General features: G+C 37.2%; 1 non-coding gene across 1 annotated transcript; it reads left to right on the top strand.

Moving 5' to 3' along the window:
• The first annotated feature begins 18,242 nt into the window (after nucleotides 1-18,242).
• On the top strand, nucleotides 18,243-18,378 carry LOC111754652 (small nucleolar RNA SNORA2/SNORA34 family). The gene has a single exon (XR_002789334.1). It is a non-coding gene; the product is annotated as a small nucleolar RNA SNORA2/SNORA34 family (small nucleolar RNA).
• Nucleotides 18,379-19,560: the final 1,182 nt, after the last annotated feature.

The raw sequence follows: 19,560 nt of genomic DNA, 5'->3' as shown, positions 1-19,560 counted from the left end.
ACAGTACAACTAACCTGCGTTTTTTCTCTTTTCCCTTTCCCCCATCCTAGTTCCTTTTTCCTTTTTAACAACATCTTTCTATTTCACAATATCTATTGTACATTGTCGCCCTTATTTACTCTTAATGTTTCTCACAACAGGTAGACAGTGGGATGTTTATGCAGATGAGTGATTTATTCCACTAATGAGTATGGTCTTAAATTGAATCCATGTACTCATGAAAGTCTCCAGTTTATACTTCTTTATAGCTGAGTGGCACTCCATTGTATAAAAGGACCACATCTTTTTATCCATTCCTCGGTTGATGGGCATTTGGGTTGTTTCCAAGATTTAGCTATTACAAATTGTGCGGCTGTAAACATTGGTACACATATATTACTGTGATAAGATGTTTTTAATTCTTCTGAGAAAATAGCCAAAAGGGAAATAGATGGATTGAATGGGTCCTCTAATTCTAAAGTTTTGAGGAATCTCCATACTGATTTCAATAGTGGTTGCTCCAGTCTGCACTCCCTCCAACAGTAGAGTAGGATTCCTTTTTCCCCGTAGCCCCTCCAGTGTTTGTTACTGGATGATTTCTTGATGAGAGCCATTCTTTCTGTAGTGAGATGTACTCTCAGTATTGTTTTAATTTGCATTTCTTGAATGACCAATGATGCTGAACATTTTTTCATATATTTATTTACCATTTTAATTTCTTCATCTGAGAAGTATATGTTCATCTCATCAGCTCATTTATGGATCAGGTGTTTAAATTTTGAGGGCCTGATTTTATTCAGTTCTTTATATGTTCTAGATTGGAGTCTACTGCCTGAGGGACAATTGACTAAAATTTTTTCCTGGCTTGTGGGTTGTCTTTTCACTCTGTTGGTGATTTTTTAAGATGTGCAAAAGCTTTTTAATAGGATGATATCCCATTTCTTGATTCTTTGAAGTACTTCTTGTGCAGTTTGGGTTTTGTTAGTGAACTCTGCCTACACATATGTCTGCAGTATTTCTACCTACTTTCTTTTCCAGTAGATTGAGTGCTTCTATTTTAATATTTAGATATTTGATCCATTTTGCCTTTAGTTTATGCATAATAATAGACCTGTGTCTAGTTTTAGTCTTCAACATATAAAGAGCCTGTTTTTCAGTGCCATTTATTAAAGAGGGTATCTTTCTTCCTGTGAACATGATTGACTGCTTTGTTAAAGATAAGGTAGAGTGTGTTTGGAGTTGTTTCCAAATCTTCTAATTTGTCCCATTGATCCTGAGGCCTGGTCTTTTATTTATTTATTTATTTATTTTGCCAGTACCATGCTGATTTTACCTAAAGAGCTTTGTAGTATAATTTTGTCAGGGATTGTAATGCCTCCTGCCTTGCCTTTGTTGCCCAGAATTGCTTTTGCTATTTTAAGGTCTCTTCTGGTTCCAGATGAATTTTAGGAATGTTTTCTGTAGCTCTGTGAGCTATGTTAATGGTATTTGATTGGGATTGCGTTAAAACTGTATAATAATTTTCAGAGTACAGCCTTTTTCGCTATGTTGGTTTTTCCTATCCATGAGCAAGGGTAGCTTTCCATTTTGTGATATCTTCTTTGATCTCCTTTGTCATAGTACAGCAGTTTTCAAAGAAGAGTTTTTTTACTTCCTTTATTAAGTTGATTCCTACATATTTCATTTGTTTGAATGCTATTTTTTAAAAATTTTGGTACCGGGGATTGAACTCATGACTTCACACTTACCAGGCAGGTGCTTATGCCACCTAGCTAAACCCCTGGCCCTTTGAATGCTATTTTGAAGAGTCCCGTTTCCCCAATTTCTCTCTCAGTGAGTTAGTTTATTGTTTATGTATAGGAAGGCTATTGATTTTTGAGTGTTTACTTTGTGTACAACTATGTTACTGAAGTTGGGTTATTAAATCATAGTCTTTTAGTGGAGTTTTTGGGGTCCTTTATGTAGAGTATCATGTCATTGCATGTAGTGATAATTTGTCTTCTTCCTTTCCTATACTTATTCCTTTGATTTCTCTCTCTCTTGTCTGATTGCTCTGGCTAATGTTTCCAGAACTGTATTGAATAGGAGTGGTGACAGTGGATATCTTGTCTTATACCTGATTTTAGAGTGAAAACTTTCTGTTGGTAACATTAGAATGATGTTGGAAGTATAGTAAATTCTATCTACTCATCAAGTTAGGGTCTTCTTCCAAGGACAGCTACTATGTCAGTTTTAATTAGTATGTATACATGAACCTGGAAAAACGCTATTTCCTAGAAAATAATATGTCATGATTACATTACTTGCTCTATTCTCAACAGACATGCCTTTTAATTTGTTCCAGATTCGTGGTATTCTGTTTTCCTCCTTGAAGCTAAAGGCTATATTTTCAGGATAAATGCAAAAACTCAAGTGTTTCTAAGATGTGTGCTTGGATGTGACCTTTATGAAGCAAAGTGTAGTCCGGGGTTTATGGAGCATACAGATTGTGATGGAATACTTCCTCCCTGGGTAAGGGAAGTATTCATGCAGGACAGCAGTGTGGGCTTGGGGTTATTGGTGTTTAGCTGGAGATTTTAAGTGGGGTTATGGGTCAGCCATGGAGCATGCTCTGAAAGATTAAACCATTTTGAAGGTTTCATGGTGTCCACAAACTTCTGGGTCTGAGATAGCTCCATTTTGTTCTTATTTTTGTTGACTCTGGGACCTAGGACAAGTTACCTATCCTGTGGGAGACCTGGTTTCTTTGTGTGTATGTGTGGTACTAAGCAAGTTTCTACCTGAAACTACTGCAGTGAGTGTGGAAGCTTTCCTAAAAGTGAAAGAAAATACACAGGCACCGAAGAGGAGAGGTAGCCAGCAATGAATCAAGAAACTGCATGTTCATGGACTCTTCTCTGGTAGAATGAATTTCATGCCTACATGAGACTGGGGTACTTTGGGTGTCTTGATGGGCTGGGCAGAGTATATGGCCAGCGATTTATGCCCTTGCTAGTGGACAGGCCTCTTTAGGACAGTCCAAGAATCGAATGTGTGATTGAGGGTGACAGCGGGGGCAGCAGCCAGAGGAAGTATGCTATCCAGAACAGAAATCAGGATCGAAGAGCTATCTTCTATATTGTAGCCTCCAGGGGATGCTACAATTGGGCAGTAGACTGAGCTTGAAGAACCATTTTAAACTTTTAGTGTTTATTCAGTGGTCTAAAATGTTAAAAGATAAATGCTATAACTTTGAAGTATTTGAGAATTCATTTATTGAGAAGCATAAAACCACAAATGGTTCAGGAGTTCCACTAAGAGTGTGCAATGGGAAGGCTTTCATGGGATAGTGCAGAAGTAGTTAAAAAAAAAAAGAATAACTTTATGGTTACTCATACTGTTGCCTTATTTGGTCTACCCAGCTAGAAAATCCCTCATTAAATGCCTATATTTGAGGTGATTTTTAAAAATCAGTCTTAAGTTTTACTTTCTTTAACATAGGAATTTAGAATAGCCCAAGATGAGTTTCACTTATATTTGCAAATCAAACAAGGTGAAGGTTATTATGAGGCTTCACTTGCTTTGTCTCCTCAAGGAGTCTCCAGACATGGCCTCCATTTTAACTTACTCTGACACTAAATGTCACTTTCCATTTAAAGAACTGTAAATTATAAATGAACAGATGCATACATTTTTTCTTCTATTGAATGCTGACCAGTTGCCCAACTCAGGGTGTAAGGATGAACAAAATACTTTCTCTGCCCCCAGAATTCTCATTTTGTGGTGATATTTATTACAGTTTAGTAATATAATAAGGCTTATCTATGGCCATTCTTGGGTAAATTGACTCTATTTGGGGAATAATAATACTGCCCTTTTTTTTTAGGAAGCAAGGTGTAGACTGTTTTTTGCTGGTGCCTCTGTTTCTGGGTCTGGTGATAGATGACCTTTTAATGTAACTTCACCCCAGTAGTCTGATCTGTAAAACTGGTTTTGAGCTACTCTTGCCATTTTGTTGCTAGCCAGTTTTTTTTGAGAAGAGTGCTAGAGAGCCTCTTCAATTTGCTTATTCTTCTTGGCCACCATCTGACACAATGGTCTTTGGTTTCCTTTGCCTCTACTTCAGACATTAGATTGTATACCTGGGCCTTAAGCCTGGTGGCCATCAGCACTGGGCTTGGTGTTAGTTCTGTGTACCATCCTTCTGAATCTGGAAAGAAGTCCTGATCCCTCTTTCTCATTTGTCATCATGGATCTGATGGCTTCTGGCCACTGATGTCTATCTGCAGGTAGGTAAAAGTAGTTTAAATTAGATCAAGCAGCTAACTGGAAACAAGTAATTCAAGGCAGGGAGTCTGGTTCTAGAGTTCTTGCTCATAAACACCACACCATATTTCTCTCCACATTGTGTAGGCATTCCTTCACTGTGTCTAGTTTCATGTATTGCTTATTTTTGGAAAAGTACAGTTCCTATTACCATTGTTTGGCATACAGTTTGTTTTTTTCCCTTTTCTCTCCTGTCCTGCCATCTTGTTGTGGCTTAGATCTATACCCTCCCCTTCATGCATTCAGAGGTGGGACTTTTGAAAGGTGATTAGATTATAGTGGTGCCATAGTTGACTTGCTATTAGCAGGGCTGGGACCTTTTTGCAAGTGGGTCACTGGGATGCAATCTGAATGAGTACTATGATAGTTTGTGTTTAAGTGTCCCTCCAAAGCCTCATGGGGTCATGGGTGGGACTTTTCAGAAGTAACTGGATCTACAGTGTATGACATTGAGATTGATTCATGGTGCAATACTAGGATCAAAGGATTAAGGGCTTGAGTGCTACTTCTCCTAAATAGCCTGATAAGATATAAGGAATAGAAACTGCTATGATTTTCTCTTGTTTGTTTTGCTATCTTCTGCCTTCCATGAACTGTTTCTCCTCTTCTCTGACATGTGTCTCTGCCTTGGAGTCAGTGAATTATGAACTAAAACCTCTGCAAACTGTGAGCTAACTACACTGGTCCCTGTTTAACTTTGCATGTCAGATATTTTGTCTGAACAATGAGAGAAAACTAAGACAAGTATATCACTGTATGTGGCTCTTACTTTTCTCCCTTTTTTTCTGGCTATCTTCGAATGAGAAGCTGTCTTCTACCCAGGCACTTGCACAATGTCTTGTTTGCCTTGGAGTCAGCCAACTATGGATTCAAACCTCCAAAAACCAATAGCCAAAGTAAAATTTTCCTCCTTTAACTTGAGTGTTGGGTATTTTGTTCCAGTGATGAGAAAGTGCCTAAGAGATTTTGGTATCAGAAAATTGGGGTCATTATTATGACTGTACCTAACCATGTGGTAAAAAAGTCATTGGAAGTTATTTATGGGAAGAGTTAAGAAAATTTTAAAGAAGTGGGACAGAGAAACCTTTGAATGTTTTGGTATGTGATATTTGTCAGAGCACAGAAGACCAAAATGCTGATAGAAATGTGAACAGTAAAGACCAGGCTCAAGATGTTTCAATTAGGAACAGGGACTCCATTGGCAGTTAACCTAGGATCCATGTGTGCTATGCTGTGAAAGAAAAATCATCTACATTTTTCCTATGTCTTGAGACTTTGTGGAAAACTGTTATTAAGGATGGTGGATTAATTAATCTGATGAAAGAAATTTCTTTTTTAAATTTTTATTTAAAAGGAAAAACAGAAAAAACAAAACAAAACAAAGCAGTGTAAGGTTACAAGTAATACAGAACTACAAAAAAAAAAACAGTAAGAAATCACCAGTTAATAGATTGCATATTATCATCTTAGAGATAGTTGCTCAAGTTACAGTATCAAAGTATACAAAGTGGACATTCAAACAGTGAGACTGCAAACAGTTGTGTTCAATGATCCAACCAAAAACATTAATATGGTCAGCTATTTAACACCCCTAAACACACTTGCTGTTGTATCTTTTAGAGCCCCTTTTTTGATGAAGGAAATTTCAAGGCAGCCCAACTTCCAGGCTATATATGGGCACTGCTGATGTTCTTTAGTCATAAGTACAGTGAAAATCAGTGACAAAGGAGATGTGTTTTATAGGACTTCCGGGAGAACATGGCGGACAGATAGCAGCAGCTACGGAGGCTCTCTGAAAGACCCAGCTTAGAATTCAGGAATGGTGCTGAGTAAGGAATCATAAGCAAGAGAAGATATGCCCCGGTGACCCAAGAACGAACTGGGCGGAGAGAAACCAACTGGGAATGCAATCCTGGTGCTATAACAGGAACAGATAAAGCCTCAGTGTGAAAGCTGGAGCCCGCACCATTGGAAGCCGCGATTTGGGTTTCCTGCTGCCGCCGCTGCGTCTGCATCAGCTCAGCAGGGAGAGAGACACGCGGAAGCTCTGAGAACGGGAATTGGTGAACGGAGTTGAGAGTGGGACGGGCAGGGAGCCGTGCATCCACCTCCGGTGAGTGAGGGAAATCTGGGACTCTTCAACGGTCTAGGAGACTCTAAAAGAGGACATTCTGGGACCGGGCAGACTTGCGGGAACAGGGTGCTGCAGTGACTTCAGTCACCAATACCCGTCTCAAGCGGGATTGGTGAGCAGTGCCTAGCCCACGTGACGCTGCTGGCTGAGACCCAGTAGGCTAGCACAGCCCAGGTCCCAGCTCCTGAAAGTGACCTGGAGGGGCAGGCCCCACATAGGCTGCCTGGTCTGCAACTTCCTGGTGTGCTGCAGTGGGTGGGAACACCTAGCCGGTGTTCAATCAGACTGTGACTGACAGGGAAGGAAGCTCCTATATACGCTTGCATATATAAGGAACAAAGAATATGGGAAGAGGCAGCAACAAGAAAGAGTCCTCGGCCCCCAATCTTGAGAAAGAGGCAACAGCAGACACAGCACCAATAGACATAAAGCGCCATCTCGAGAGCCTCATAGACAAGTTCAGGAATGAAGTTAGTAATGACCTGAAGCTAGACATAAGCAGAATAGTTAGAGAAATGCTAAGCACCACCCAAGAAAAAACAGATGGTGGAATGGAAGAACAGAAAAAGAGGGGAGAATTGTTTAATGGAGAAAATAGAGAAAGCATAGAATATGTGAAGCAGGTTCAAAGAGATTACCAAGAAACTAAAAAGTCTATCGAAAACTGGCATAACAGCTTGAAAGAAACTAAGGACAGATTATCTGAAGTGGAGGGCAGATTTGTAATATGGGAGCATGAAATGAAAAACTTCTTAAAAATAACAAAGAAACAAACAGCAATAATACAAAGACTAGAAGATGATAAGAGGGTCTATAACTTAAGAATTAAGAACATAAAAGAAGAAGTAGGGACACAAACAAATGAACTACAAAAGGTACTCACAGAAATAATCCAGGAGAATTTTCCTAATTTAGCAAAAGGTAAAGATACTCAGTTGTATGAAGCATACAGGACCCCAGCCACCTACAATCCAAACAGAGCAACACCCAGGCATATAATAATTAAAATTCCAGAAATCCAATACAAGAACAGAATACTAAAAGCCATCAGAGACAAGAAACAGATCACTTACAAGGGAACACCCATCAGAATTACAGCAGATTTCTCTGCACAAACCATCAAATCATGAAGAGCATGGGGGGAAATAATTCAAGCTTTGAAAGATAATAATCTCCAGCCAAGATTGATATATCCTGCACAACTATCCCTGGAAATTGATGGAAAAACAAGGTGCTTCCAGGATAAAGAGGAACTAGGGGAATATGCAACCACCAATTCAACTCTACAGAGAATACTGCAAGATATTCTAAAAAAGAAAAATACAAAGAATCCAGAAGTAGCGGCAGAGAGGCCACAATGAATGGAGCAGAAAACAAAATGAAGAAGACAAACTGACAACTAATGACAGAAAAAGAGCTCAACAGAAATGAGGCAGAGAAGATTGGATGATAGGAACAGCTATTTTGGAGAAAATGACATCTTAATAGGTAATACTGATTTAGTATCATCTTGTTTTGAAGTCTCATCAAGCTTTTGTTCTTCTGTCTCCATTGGTCTATACAGGTGGTATCTTATCAGATTTTATTATATATGATTGTATAAGCAAAACCTTTTATAGACAAGGAGAGTATACAGAAACCATTGTTCATTTTCTGTTAGTCGATTCTAAATACCCTGTGCTACTGTCATTCTCTTAAATGGTTTTACATTGTTTTGATATATTTAATGCTACAGTATACGAAGTTATACTCAAAGATTTCAAGGAATGAGACAATATGGTAACTACTTTTATGTCGGGATTATCTTGTGGTGAAACACTATTTTGCTTAAATGGTTATGTTTTGATCTGCGCTGATTTGCTGTTATGCCCTCTTTTATCTCAATCTCCATTTTATTATTTACTTTTTTTACTCTTTTAATTAAGGGAAAAATAAATTTAAAAATAGCAGGATATATTATAGTAACCCACTTTGACTTTCCATTATCTTGATTTAAAGCCCTGTATTGCTCTCACCATCTTGTTTTGACTGATGTTCCTCTATTCTGTTTTGCTTGATAGTACCAGGTTCGAAAGTTTAGGCAACAGCTGTGAAGATAGTGGGATTCATTATGACACCCATTCTGGTTGATTATTATCTACTTTTGAAGACCTGTAATGTCTCCAATGTTTTGGTTTTGTTGGTTTTGTTCTTTACTGTTTTGTTCAATTTTATTATAACTAATGATATAGGCAATTCTATTAGAGATAGCGGGAGGCATTATGGTAACCATTGTTGATCACCTTGTATTATGCTTTTACATTATCTATTACGTCCACCCTTTTGATTTGACTGACTGTTCTGTTATGTCACATTTGGTTCTACTCTCTTCCAAAAAAGTAATAAGAACTGTGGGAGCAACAAAACCCAAAATGTGTAATTGTCATTGTACAAAAGAGAGGAAAAGAAAGTGCTCTAAACAATATAACTGCATGTATATTTAAGTGTATAAGATAGAGAATGATATTACTGAGTTTTGTTGAATCACTGAACAGAACTGTTTGCAGTCTCCCTGTTGGAATGTGCACTTTATAAGCTTTAATTTTGTAACTTGAATAATTATTTCTAAGATGACAAAATGTAATCCATTAACTAGTGATTTCCTACTGTTTATTTCTTTCTGTAAATCTGTATAACTTGTACCCTTTCTCTGCTTTTTTTTTCTTTTTCTCCTTAAATAAAATTTAAAAAAAAAAAAGAAAATCAGTGACAAAGGACAAAGCTAAATGATTTTAAAGATTTGAGAAGTTTTCAGTTTCACTAGAAAGGGAGAGACTGCAAAATTGGGGCAAAGGAGAATCCATTGCTGAAAATATTAGCATTGAAAAGAAGACAAGTATTTTGCACTAGGAAAGATGGCTGGAGAGCATTTCAGAAATCAGCATGACCCTACCCTTCAAATGCCCAAGTGCGCGCACACACACACACACACACACACACACACGCACAAAACTGTAAAGTGTTTGAGGAGAGAGTCCCAGGGCACTCTGGTCTAGAAGGGCTTCCTAGGAAACTAATTCCCCTGAATTAGTTCATCTCTATGGATCACCAAAGTCTAAACAGTTCCAGCATTGCTGAAAGTTCAAACCCAAAGTGTACTCTAATATTCCAAGAAAATTCTTACCTTTTAGGACCTGTAAAAAATTTAAAAAATTAAACATAAATACTTTCAACATACAGTGGCACAAATAGAACATTCCTATTCCAAAAGGGAAAAAGGGAAATGAACAGTTCTATTGATGTTCTTTAGTCAGAAATACAGTGAAAATCAGGAATAAAAGCAAAGCCTAGTCATCCAGACACACAGAGGCATCTGAAACCGTGATCCAAGAGGGCTTGGCTACTGTCTGAGTGGGCAGTAGATCTTTGTGTGTCCACATGATGCTGTTTTTTCAGTCATTCAGAATATAAGGTCATTAAGTTTCCACTCAGATTTCAGAGAAATGCCAGGGAAGTCAGGCAGTATGCTTTAAGAGAGAAGTTCATGAAACTGTGAGAGTGAAATCAAAAGGCAAAAGTAGAGACCCTAAGAAGCTGGAGATGCCAGGAATGTAGATTATCTGCTGAGGAAAGCCACCAATTGTGAGTGGAGCTACCCAAAGAAAGAGGACATGGAGGCTCCAGCTGACAGTGCTGTTGAGGTGGGTCCAGATGAGTGTTTTGGAACCACAGCCTGCTTGGGCTTCTGATCATGGAACTATAAGGCTTAATGTTTGCCCTGCAGGGTTTCAGCTTTGCTTTGTTCCTAATCCTGTTCATCCACCTCTTTCTCCTTTTTGGAATAGAAATATTCACCTTGTGCCATTGTATGTTGAAAGTATTTTTATTTATTTTAAAAAAAGTTTTTACAGGTGCTCAAAGGTAAGAGCTTGCCTTGAGTCTTAGAGGAGACTTTGGTTTTGAGCTCTCAGCAGGGCTGGAACTGTTAAGAACCTGGTGATCCACAGAGATGGATTAATTGTATTTTGCATAATAGAGACACGATTTCTTGGCGATCACAGGCAGAATGCTATGGTTTAGAGCTGGAATGTCCCTGAAAAACCTCGTGTGCTCAGAGCTGGGAAAGTGACTGGGTCGTGACAGCAGTGCAGCCCACTTGCTCCTAATAAGGAGGTGAGGTCTGGTCAGATGGAGGTCATTGGTTGTAACCTGAAAAGGTGCATCTTCTTCTCTGGCTCCTTCATTACTTTTCTGCTTCCTGGCTGCCATGGAGAGATCAGCTGTTTTCTGCTAGGTCATTTCTTTATGCCCTTTTTGTCTTGAACTGAAACTTCTGAAAACTGAGCCAAAAATAAACCTCTCCTCCTTTATATTGTGTGTTCTCTGTATTTTGTTCCAGGAGTTAAGAAAGTAACTAATACACATTCCTTTTTCACCTCTTCTCTCCTTTCCTCTCTTGGGAAGTTTTTGATATCCTCACAGCATGGCAGCCACCTTCTCCAGAGTGAGCAGTCCAAGAAAACAGGGTGAAAGTTACAATCCTTTTTAAGACCTTGCTTTAAAAACCATTTATTGCCACCTCTGGTGTATTCTGTTTTTCACATAGAACCATACCTTATTTAATTTATGACAGGGCTAAGTCAATGGGGTCATTGCCGCTATCTTGGAAAATTGTTGCTTCATTGAATTTTAATTTGTCTTCTTGTTTTTAGCTTTATATCATATTCATACCTTGTGAAGTAATTGTTTCCAGTTTTAAGCTTGTCTTGATTTCTTCTTTATCCTCTTCTTCTTTCCTCCTCTCCTTCTCCTTCTTTTTCCTCTTATTATTCCTGTTCTTCTTTTTACTGAGCAAAGGACTTGCTATGCAGTTTAGGCTAGCCTTGAACTCACTATGTAGCCTGCACTGCCACTAAACTCACAGCAAGGCTCCTGCTTCAGTCTGCAGAGTGCTGGGATTACAGGCATGCACCACCATGCCTGGTGCCTTTCTTGATTTCTGTCAAAACCAGGCAACTTTATGCCTTGTTTCCACACGTGCAAACTGTGCTATGCTTTCTTCTGTATCATTCTTCTTTCCTATTTGAGAATTTCCTTGAAATCTTCTGGATGCCAGCTGACTCTTCCTACTGTCTTTCTTGTTATTAGTAAGCATATGTGTGTGTGCCCATCTATATATCTGTGTATATCCATCTAGATATATAGTATTTCTTTACTAAGATTAGTAGGTTCCTAGAAAGAAGACAAATGTATTTGGTCAATATTTTTAAATTAGAAGTTCAAAATTATATTTTTAAATTCAACTTCCAGAATAGGACAAAAAGGAGTTTCATAGACAAATTTCTTAAATTGACTTCTAATAGCTAAGAACTGCTAGTTAATCTAACTGATATTGAAGGATTTATTTTTAAAACTTCAGCTTATTTGTAAGACATAAATAATACTATGTGCAATATGCTTCTTGACACTTAAATTTTGTTAGTCTTATATTGATATTAATGTAAAATAAGGGCTGCTATTTATAATGGCTTCTTACTATGAGGTTGACACCCTATTTAGAAGCTGCAGGAAAAAGTGAGTCTGATGACTGTGAGTCTGTCATCTTTTGTGGCCGATGCACCTCTATCATCTACCTTTTTCTATCATTAAAAACATTTTCTCACAAAATATAATTCTTTCATAAATATTTATAATTTTTCCTTCAGACTTTTTATTATAGAGGCCTTCACTTACACTAATGTGGAGTTCTATCTAGGTTTTATGGTCCATAAAAGACACATATTTTGAAAGAAGTAAGAAGCCAAATGGAAAAGATTAAAAAACATTTATGTTAGTTAATTTTACATTAAAATCATCTCTTTTTTTCCTAAAATGAACACCAGCTACAAAATAATAATTCATGTTATTGTTTAGAAATTTGGAAAACATATAGTCAGAAATGAAAGTAATAAGTTTTATCTCTTGGTATATATTTCTTTTATTTTCTATAAATATATGCTCCTCTTTACTAAGTCACTTAAAGTCTTACCATGATCATCTTTACTTATTAAGAAATATAAGCCTTAATATCATCATATTTGCCTTTTTATAAATACAATAATATATTTAACCAGTTCCCTATCAGTAGACATTAGGTTGTTATAAAATTTTCATGATAATAAACAGTGCTGTGCTGAATATTCATACATGTGTACATATATGTACATATATACAAGTGTATATAACCTATATTCATAAATATAACACACATACACATTTTTACCTGCATGCACATATTCATTATTTATTTCTAAATGATAGATTCATTAAAGTAAAATTTCTGCATTGAAGAATATTCATATTTTATCAATTTGACCTCCAGAAGAGTAGACACATTTATACAACCACAAACATGAAGCTCCAGTTTATCGCATACTCTTCAGCAAATCATTATTTAAATATTTGCCGGTGGCTATTTTTCCATCCCTGTCTCCAGACTCCCTCCCCACCCTTTCCCACCTTGCTCTTTGTGGTATCAGTGGGTGCCTTGCCTTCTGGCTTCCTGAGGCAGCCAATGGAACCACTGGCAGGAGATAGATGGGAGCAGAGGAATCAAGGCATTTACTCTTCTGCTCCGTCTCTTCTGAGTAGATTGTAGGATGCATCTTGCGGCTAAGGCCATAGCTGCTATCTGGTGCTCTGTACTCAGTGTGGGTTGTGATAGTGGCTCCCTCCCTTGTCCTTTCTGATTGAGGGTGGGAAACAGATCCCTCCAGATCTCTTGCTAACCCTGGGACCCTTTACCACCTTTGACTAATTGTTTTAAACTTGTTCAATTTTGTAAAAAGTCACCTTATCTCCCTCTTACCAACCCTGTTCTAAAAAACAAACTCAGGCTCTAGTTCAAGCAAAGCCAAATGCCCTGCCTCTGACCTACCCTACCCTACCATCCCCGAAGTCCATTTCCCAAGTGAGTGTGCCATCTTCTTCCTGAAAGGACCCTAACAGATATGCAAACTAAAATCTGTGGCAACATTTACCTCACATATTACAGCCTTCACCTTGGTCCTATTTTGTTCTTACAATTCCTTTTGGCTTTTCAGTATTAACGAACTTTATGTAGTCAGATTTATTGTATTGGCATTTTCCAGGTTATTTCATGTTTAAAAAGTTTTCCCATCTTGATTATAGAAAATGTTCTTTGTATACCTAGAATTAAATTTTTAATACTTGTGATCATTTTGATTGTGAAATTGATTGACTTGTCCCAGCCATGGAAAGCTGGCTAACACAATCTGTATCTTTGACTCATCTGGATTTTACTCTGAACGAGAGTATGAATTGGGAATAACATTTTGTCCTTTTAAAAAAAAAAACCCACAAATTGTTGTTTAGTTTCCCAGTAGTGTTTAATGAGTACCTACCATCTCTTCCCACTTATTGAAAACCCCAGCTCTTCTCATCAAGAATAAATTCTTTTTATATTAAGTTTCATTGATTTGTATGTCTATCCTGATTTCCTTGTCATTTTCATTTTTGTAACTTTGAAACAAATTTTAATATCTAATAGAGTAAGTTTCAATTCACTATGCTTTTCAGAAAATTTCTGAATATTCAATTTTCAAGTGCATTCTTGTTATTTATTTAAAGAAAGAAAGAAAAAACCAGACTGAAAAAAGGATGGTATAATACAGAATTTTAAAAAATCATCAAGAAATCAGTAGTTGATACATTATATATTGTCATCTTAGAAATAGTTGTTCAAGTTATGAAATCAAAGCATAAGAATTAGACACTCAGACATTGACAGTGAAAATCATTCTGTTCAATGATCCAATAAAATTTAGTAATATGATCATCTGTCTTACACACATATACATACAGTTACATCCTTTACAGCACTTTCCTTCCCTTTCACTTTTACAATATCTAGTACATATTTTGGATCTTATTTCTCTTTCAGTTTTTATTATTTTTACACTACAGAGACAATGTGATATTTACTAATGTGAATTTTTTGTTGCTTGGCTATCTCTTTGAATTTGTTTCATGGATTCTGCTTGTTTTCTATATTGTTCATTCAAGATTTTAAGCAATTTCCCATGCTCCTGTATTTTTATTTATCTGTTTCTTTTCTAGCTATGCTGAGCAACTCATTTACTAAGGTTGTTATTTTTGTCTTTACATGAGAAATCATTTCTAATTTGAATTCTTCTATAGCCTCATGGATTTGTTTCTGTATTTCACTTGTTATCTTTTCAGAGATTTCAGGTGTATGACTTTTAAAGTCCTCTATTTCAGTGTCACCTGTTCTTGGTCCTGATGGACTAGATGAATGAGATTGCATTTTGCTTTTTCATTTTGTCATTTTCACCTTTTGGGCTAATATTTGGTTTTTCAATCCCAATAATCACAACTGTCGGTAATGTGTATCTTAGGGTCCTGTTGTGTGGCTGATATTTGTCTGATTATTGAGTAGCATAATGAAGAAGAGGGCCAATCACCTGAATCCTTCCTGTTGGATCAGTTCTATATTCTTCCTGGGCTAACTAGCCTAGGAGTATTGACAGAAGCCCACCCTTAGTTCCTGCTGTTACTATATCTTCAGGTTATTACAGGTCACCAGATCTCCCTGTCTATGTGTTTGTCTCAGTTGAGACCCTAATGTGTCACTGGGTGTCTCATAAGCCCTTTTAATTTTCTCCAAGTTGGGGGAGCCCTTATTGGCACATCCTCAACCTGCCTGATGTTCTCTGTGTGGAGGAAAGAGTCACCTATACCTTTGCCAAGATCTCCATGATCTTAGAGCTGGAGGGAGCTTCACTACTGTTTCTATATATGCTCTAAAGACTTCTGTTTTAGGGGCAAACTCACCTCACTGACTGGAGCCTGGTGAGGTCTTCTGATTGGGTGAGGATTTACTGAGTCTTGCAATAACCGAGTATGGTTAATCCACTGCAGTTTAAGCTTCTGGAAGGGAATTGGGAGATGAGAATCAACAGCAATGCTAGGTCCAGGAGATGGGGAGGGTTACCAAGGGCAGTGGGCCAGTGACATGGTGGTCCCAATTGTGCAGGAAATACACACTGAGGTGCAGGATCTGGAGGGAGGCACAAGATCCCCATCTGGCAGGGCATGCAGGAAACGTGTGCCCAGGCACAAGATCTTCATTTTTATTCTTTCAAACTAGTTAGCAATTATTTTTAAAAGACTTCTCTGTTGTAAAGTTGCTTTAGGATTTTATTTGGTGTTATATTCATATGTTATTTTGTGGAGAATTGTTATCTTTTCAATTTTAATTCTTTCAATCCAAAAATATAGTTACTGTATGTTTACTAAAGTCTTTTTGCACATATCTTATATAATAATTCTTACTCCTTTTTTGTGGGGAGGGGACCAGGTGCTGCTATATAGTCCAGGCTGACCTTGAACTTGCTGTGTATCCCAGTTTGGCCTCAAACTCATGGTGAGCCTCCTATCTCAGCCTCCTGAGAATTCTGGGATTACAGGCTTGTTCCATTGTGCCTAGCTATCTATTCTTATATTAAAAATAAATTTTCAATGCTGTTGTAGAATTTTTGTTCTTTGTTATACAAAGATTGGTGTCAAAAAGACAGAATTATTCCTATTTTTGTTTTGAAAAATCACTAATTTTAAATTAAAAAATCACTAAATTTAAATTAAAACTTATTGTAAATTACTTTGCAAAGCATTTTAACACTCCCTGATATTTGTACTAGTAGTACCTAAGCAAATTATTTGCCATTAATTTATAGGTATATATTATGTATTACAATTTAATTTATTAATGTTTAATAGACTCCCATTTCTAAGGCCATGCAGTATTCTAATATTTATACTTTAAATCTTACCAATGTGACATCCCATAACAACTTGAAGAGGAAAGCATCCATGTATATATAAATTGTGTATAAAGCTAAAAACTCCATATACATTTTAAGCAGAGCAACAATCTTAAAAAAACTGTGCACAGTTTTAATAGCCTCTGTTTTTCAAAGCTATGTGAAGAATTTTTACTAAAATACATGAATCCTGAATCTTATTACTAGAGAATTTAGCCACATTTAATATATAATTTTACAAAAGTTATCTTTAGTTTGCTTTCAAGATGAGCTTTCTAGATATTTGTTAATACTATAAAATTTTTATAGCTGTCCAAACTAAATTTCTAAGCAATTTATGTTTTAACCATGCATCTAAATTTTGCATGCATTCTTTTGAATTCCTAAATTTATTCAATAGTCTTTGCTTTTTACTGCTAATGTTTCACACTGTACATATTATTTGTGTTTAATAATTGGTATATTGAGACATAAGAAGATTAAGTGGTTTGTTTCATCAATTACAAGTGTTTCCTTGCCACTGTGTCTTCTCTCCAAATTATTGATCTTGTTCCTTTTTACAGTAGCCTCTTTAAGGACAAATCAGAGCAAGTCCTTCTTGTTAAAATTTCAAATAAAAATGAGAACCTTCAAAGTTTAGTGTGCACATATTTAAGAATTATTGTATGCATGTCACTTGATGACAGATATAGTGCCTTTATCTTTGTATGCCCCATGACTCAAATCATTCAGTTTTTTTCACAGTGATTTATAGAACTGAGTGGTGATTTTTATAGATTCATTGTGCTATATTGACATTAGTCATAGGGATTAGATTTTGAAATTAAGTATGTACAAAGAAAATTGTAGGTTTTCATTATTAATTTTATTTAGAAGGCTAACAATGATTTTCTCAACAAATATTTTATATATGCTAGTGCATTTCCCCAGTCTCATGATTCTTTATGTAACCACATTAAATGGTCTTTATATAAAAAGTATAATTTTCCTGGTTTTCATTTGAGTAGGACAGGTTACATTAAGTAATTTATGTCATTTTATTGTTGTCATTTTAGTATGTCTGAGTGTGACTGTTATTTAACTTTTAAATAGTTTACTCTTTTGATGACAGTGTAATGCTTACTTAGAAATACTTAAGCTACTCTGAGTAAGGAATTTTTATCAGTCTAAGTACAGTGAAAACATTAATCATGACAATTTCTCTGAATATCGTGATGGGAAATTGTCGTGGTTTTAACTTGAAGACATTTTAGCTTGTGTGCCGTTTCATAAAGACAAATTTCATGTGAGGATTTTTTTTACTGTAATATTATGATTTATCATTACAGAGGATTGGAATTTGCTCCAGTTCTTGTTATCATTAAGAGAAATAATTTTTTAAATAAAGGCTTTTATTTAAAGAGAAAAAAAGCAAATGAAAGAAGGGTAGAAGTATACATAATTTCAAAAAACAGTAAGAAATCACTAGTTGATAGATTACATATTGTCACCTTAGAAGTTGCTGTTCAAGTTACAAAATTAAAGCATACAAAGTGGACATTTAAACAGTGAGATTGCAAACAGTTTTGTTCAATGATCCAACAAAAACTTAGTAATATGGTTATCTGTTTTACACACTTAAACATACATGTCGTTATATCCTTTAGAGCACTTTCTTTTCCTCTCTTTTTTATAATAACAATTACACACTTTAGGTTTTATTACTCCTACAGTTCTTCTTATTATTTAATTTTACTAGAGACTTTTCCATAGATGGTAAAATAATCTCACTGGCTAATAAACTTTCTGTTGTTGAGAAAAAGGTAGTTCAACAAGGCCAGGACTTCCAGGAAGATGGTGAAACAGTAAGCAGCAGAGTGAAGAGTCTCTCTGAGACAAACAGTCCAGATGCTGGAATACAGCATCTTGGGGAAGGCAAAAAGGAAAGAAGTGAATCCCCTGGATCCAGGAAGAACCTAAAGTGAGAACTGAAGGCCACAGAGAGTGTAAAAAAGAAAAAACTTCTGGCCTTGAATCAAGGCTGGCAGCTTCCTGACACTGTTGGTTTCAAGCAGGGGCCTAAAGAGATGTCTTTCTTGGTCTGTTGGCCATTTCAGAACTTGGGCAGTGAAATGGTCAATTCATTAGAAAGAAACAGCTTGGAGCAACCCCCCACCGCCCCTGTGAGCAGCTGTGAGCATGGCAGGTTCCGGTGGCCCAGGAAAGGAGTGTTTACTGGGACTAGTGTTTACTGCAACTCATGCCATACTGGGACCTGGAGAACCGGGAAACCAAGCACCCCCCACCCCCCCGCCAGGGTGAGTGGACCTGAGTGTGGCAGGCTCCTGTAGCCCAGGACTGGAGCTACCAGCATTTACCATGCTGGGACCTGGAGCACTGGGAAACCAAGCAACCCTTCCCCCTTTTGATTTGTTTTTTGAGCTTCAATTTACATGAAGGTGTGGACAGCTATTTTGAGGAGAACCGGAGACTTTATGACAGCCATTAGTGACTTCCCTTCTGTCTGGTTTTGAAGACCTAAAACGCCTTTCTCATTCAGTTTGGATCAGTTTTATACTATGTTGTTTTGTATGAATTCTCTGTATGTGAAAACATGGACAACTATTTGGAACAAGACAAGAGACAATATGATAGACAGTGAAGATCTCGGGTCATCTAGCTTTGAAATTTATATCTCTTACATTGCTTTCTTATGTCCTATTTTGTTGTGTTTAATTTTACCCCTTTTAAAATAAAAAAGAAAACAAAAATAAAAAAGAAGACAATTATTTTAAATAATTGAGTTTTTATATCTGTGTCTAATAATTAAAATTCAACCTGACAATCTTTCCAAGAAAAAACAAGCTTAAATGAATAAGAAGGTGGTAGCTGAGGGTGTCTTCACCTGGAGCTGGACCTGCTGTGTGAGAGGAGCTGTTGAAACCTGGAGATGCACAGTTACAGTGATGGGGGTGGCTGGCAAGCCCACAAGCCTCTGCAAAGAGATGCAGTGGTGGAGGGGAGTGGTGGAGGACTGTACTGGCTTGCAGTGAGTGCAGAGGGTTCAGTTCTCCTATGGGAGAGAGCAATGGCCAGGGGGCATTTTGGACTCAGGATATCAGAACCAGAACTGCAGCTGGCTTCCTCCAGCAGCTGCTAGTTGGGAGCAGAGCAGTAGAAATTTCTTGGACTGAGCCCCACTTCTGTATGCATTGGAACAGCCCTAGGTAACCAGCTCAGCCTAGAGGCAGTGGCCAGCCTCACCTCCACACATGCTCTAACAGCCATGGTGGGGGTTCCCTGTGTGGTGGGGAGGCAGCAGCTGACACACCCACACACACT

The sequence above is a fragment of the Cavia porcellus genome, unplaced genomic scaffold (assembly GCF_034190915.1).
Source record: "Cavia porcellus strain 051 isolate PalLab524CR breed Dunkin Hartley unplaced genomic scaffold, mCavPor4.1 scaffold_10, whole genome shotgun sequence".
Taxonomy (NCBI): Eukaryota; Metazoa; Chordata; class Mammalia; order Rodentia; family Caviidae; genus Cavia; species Cavia porcellus.
This window is presented reverse-complemented; position numbering and strand designations above follow the sequence as displayed.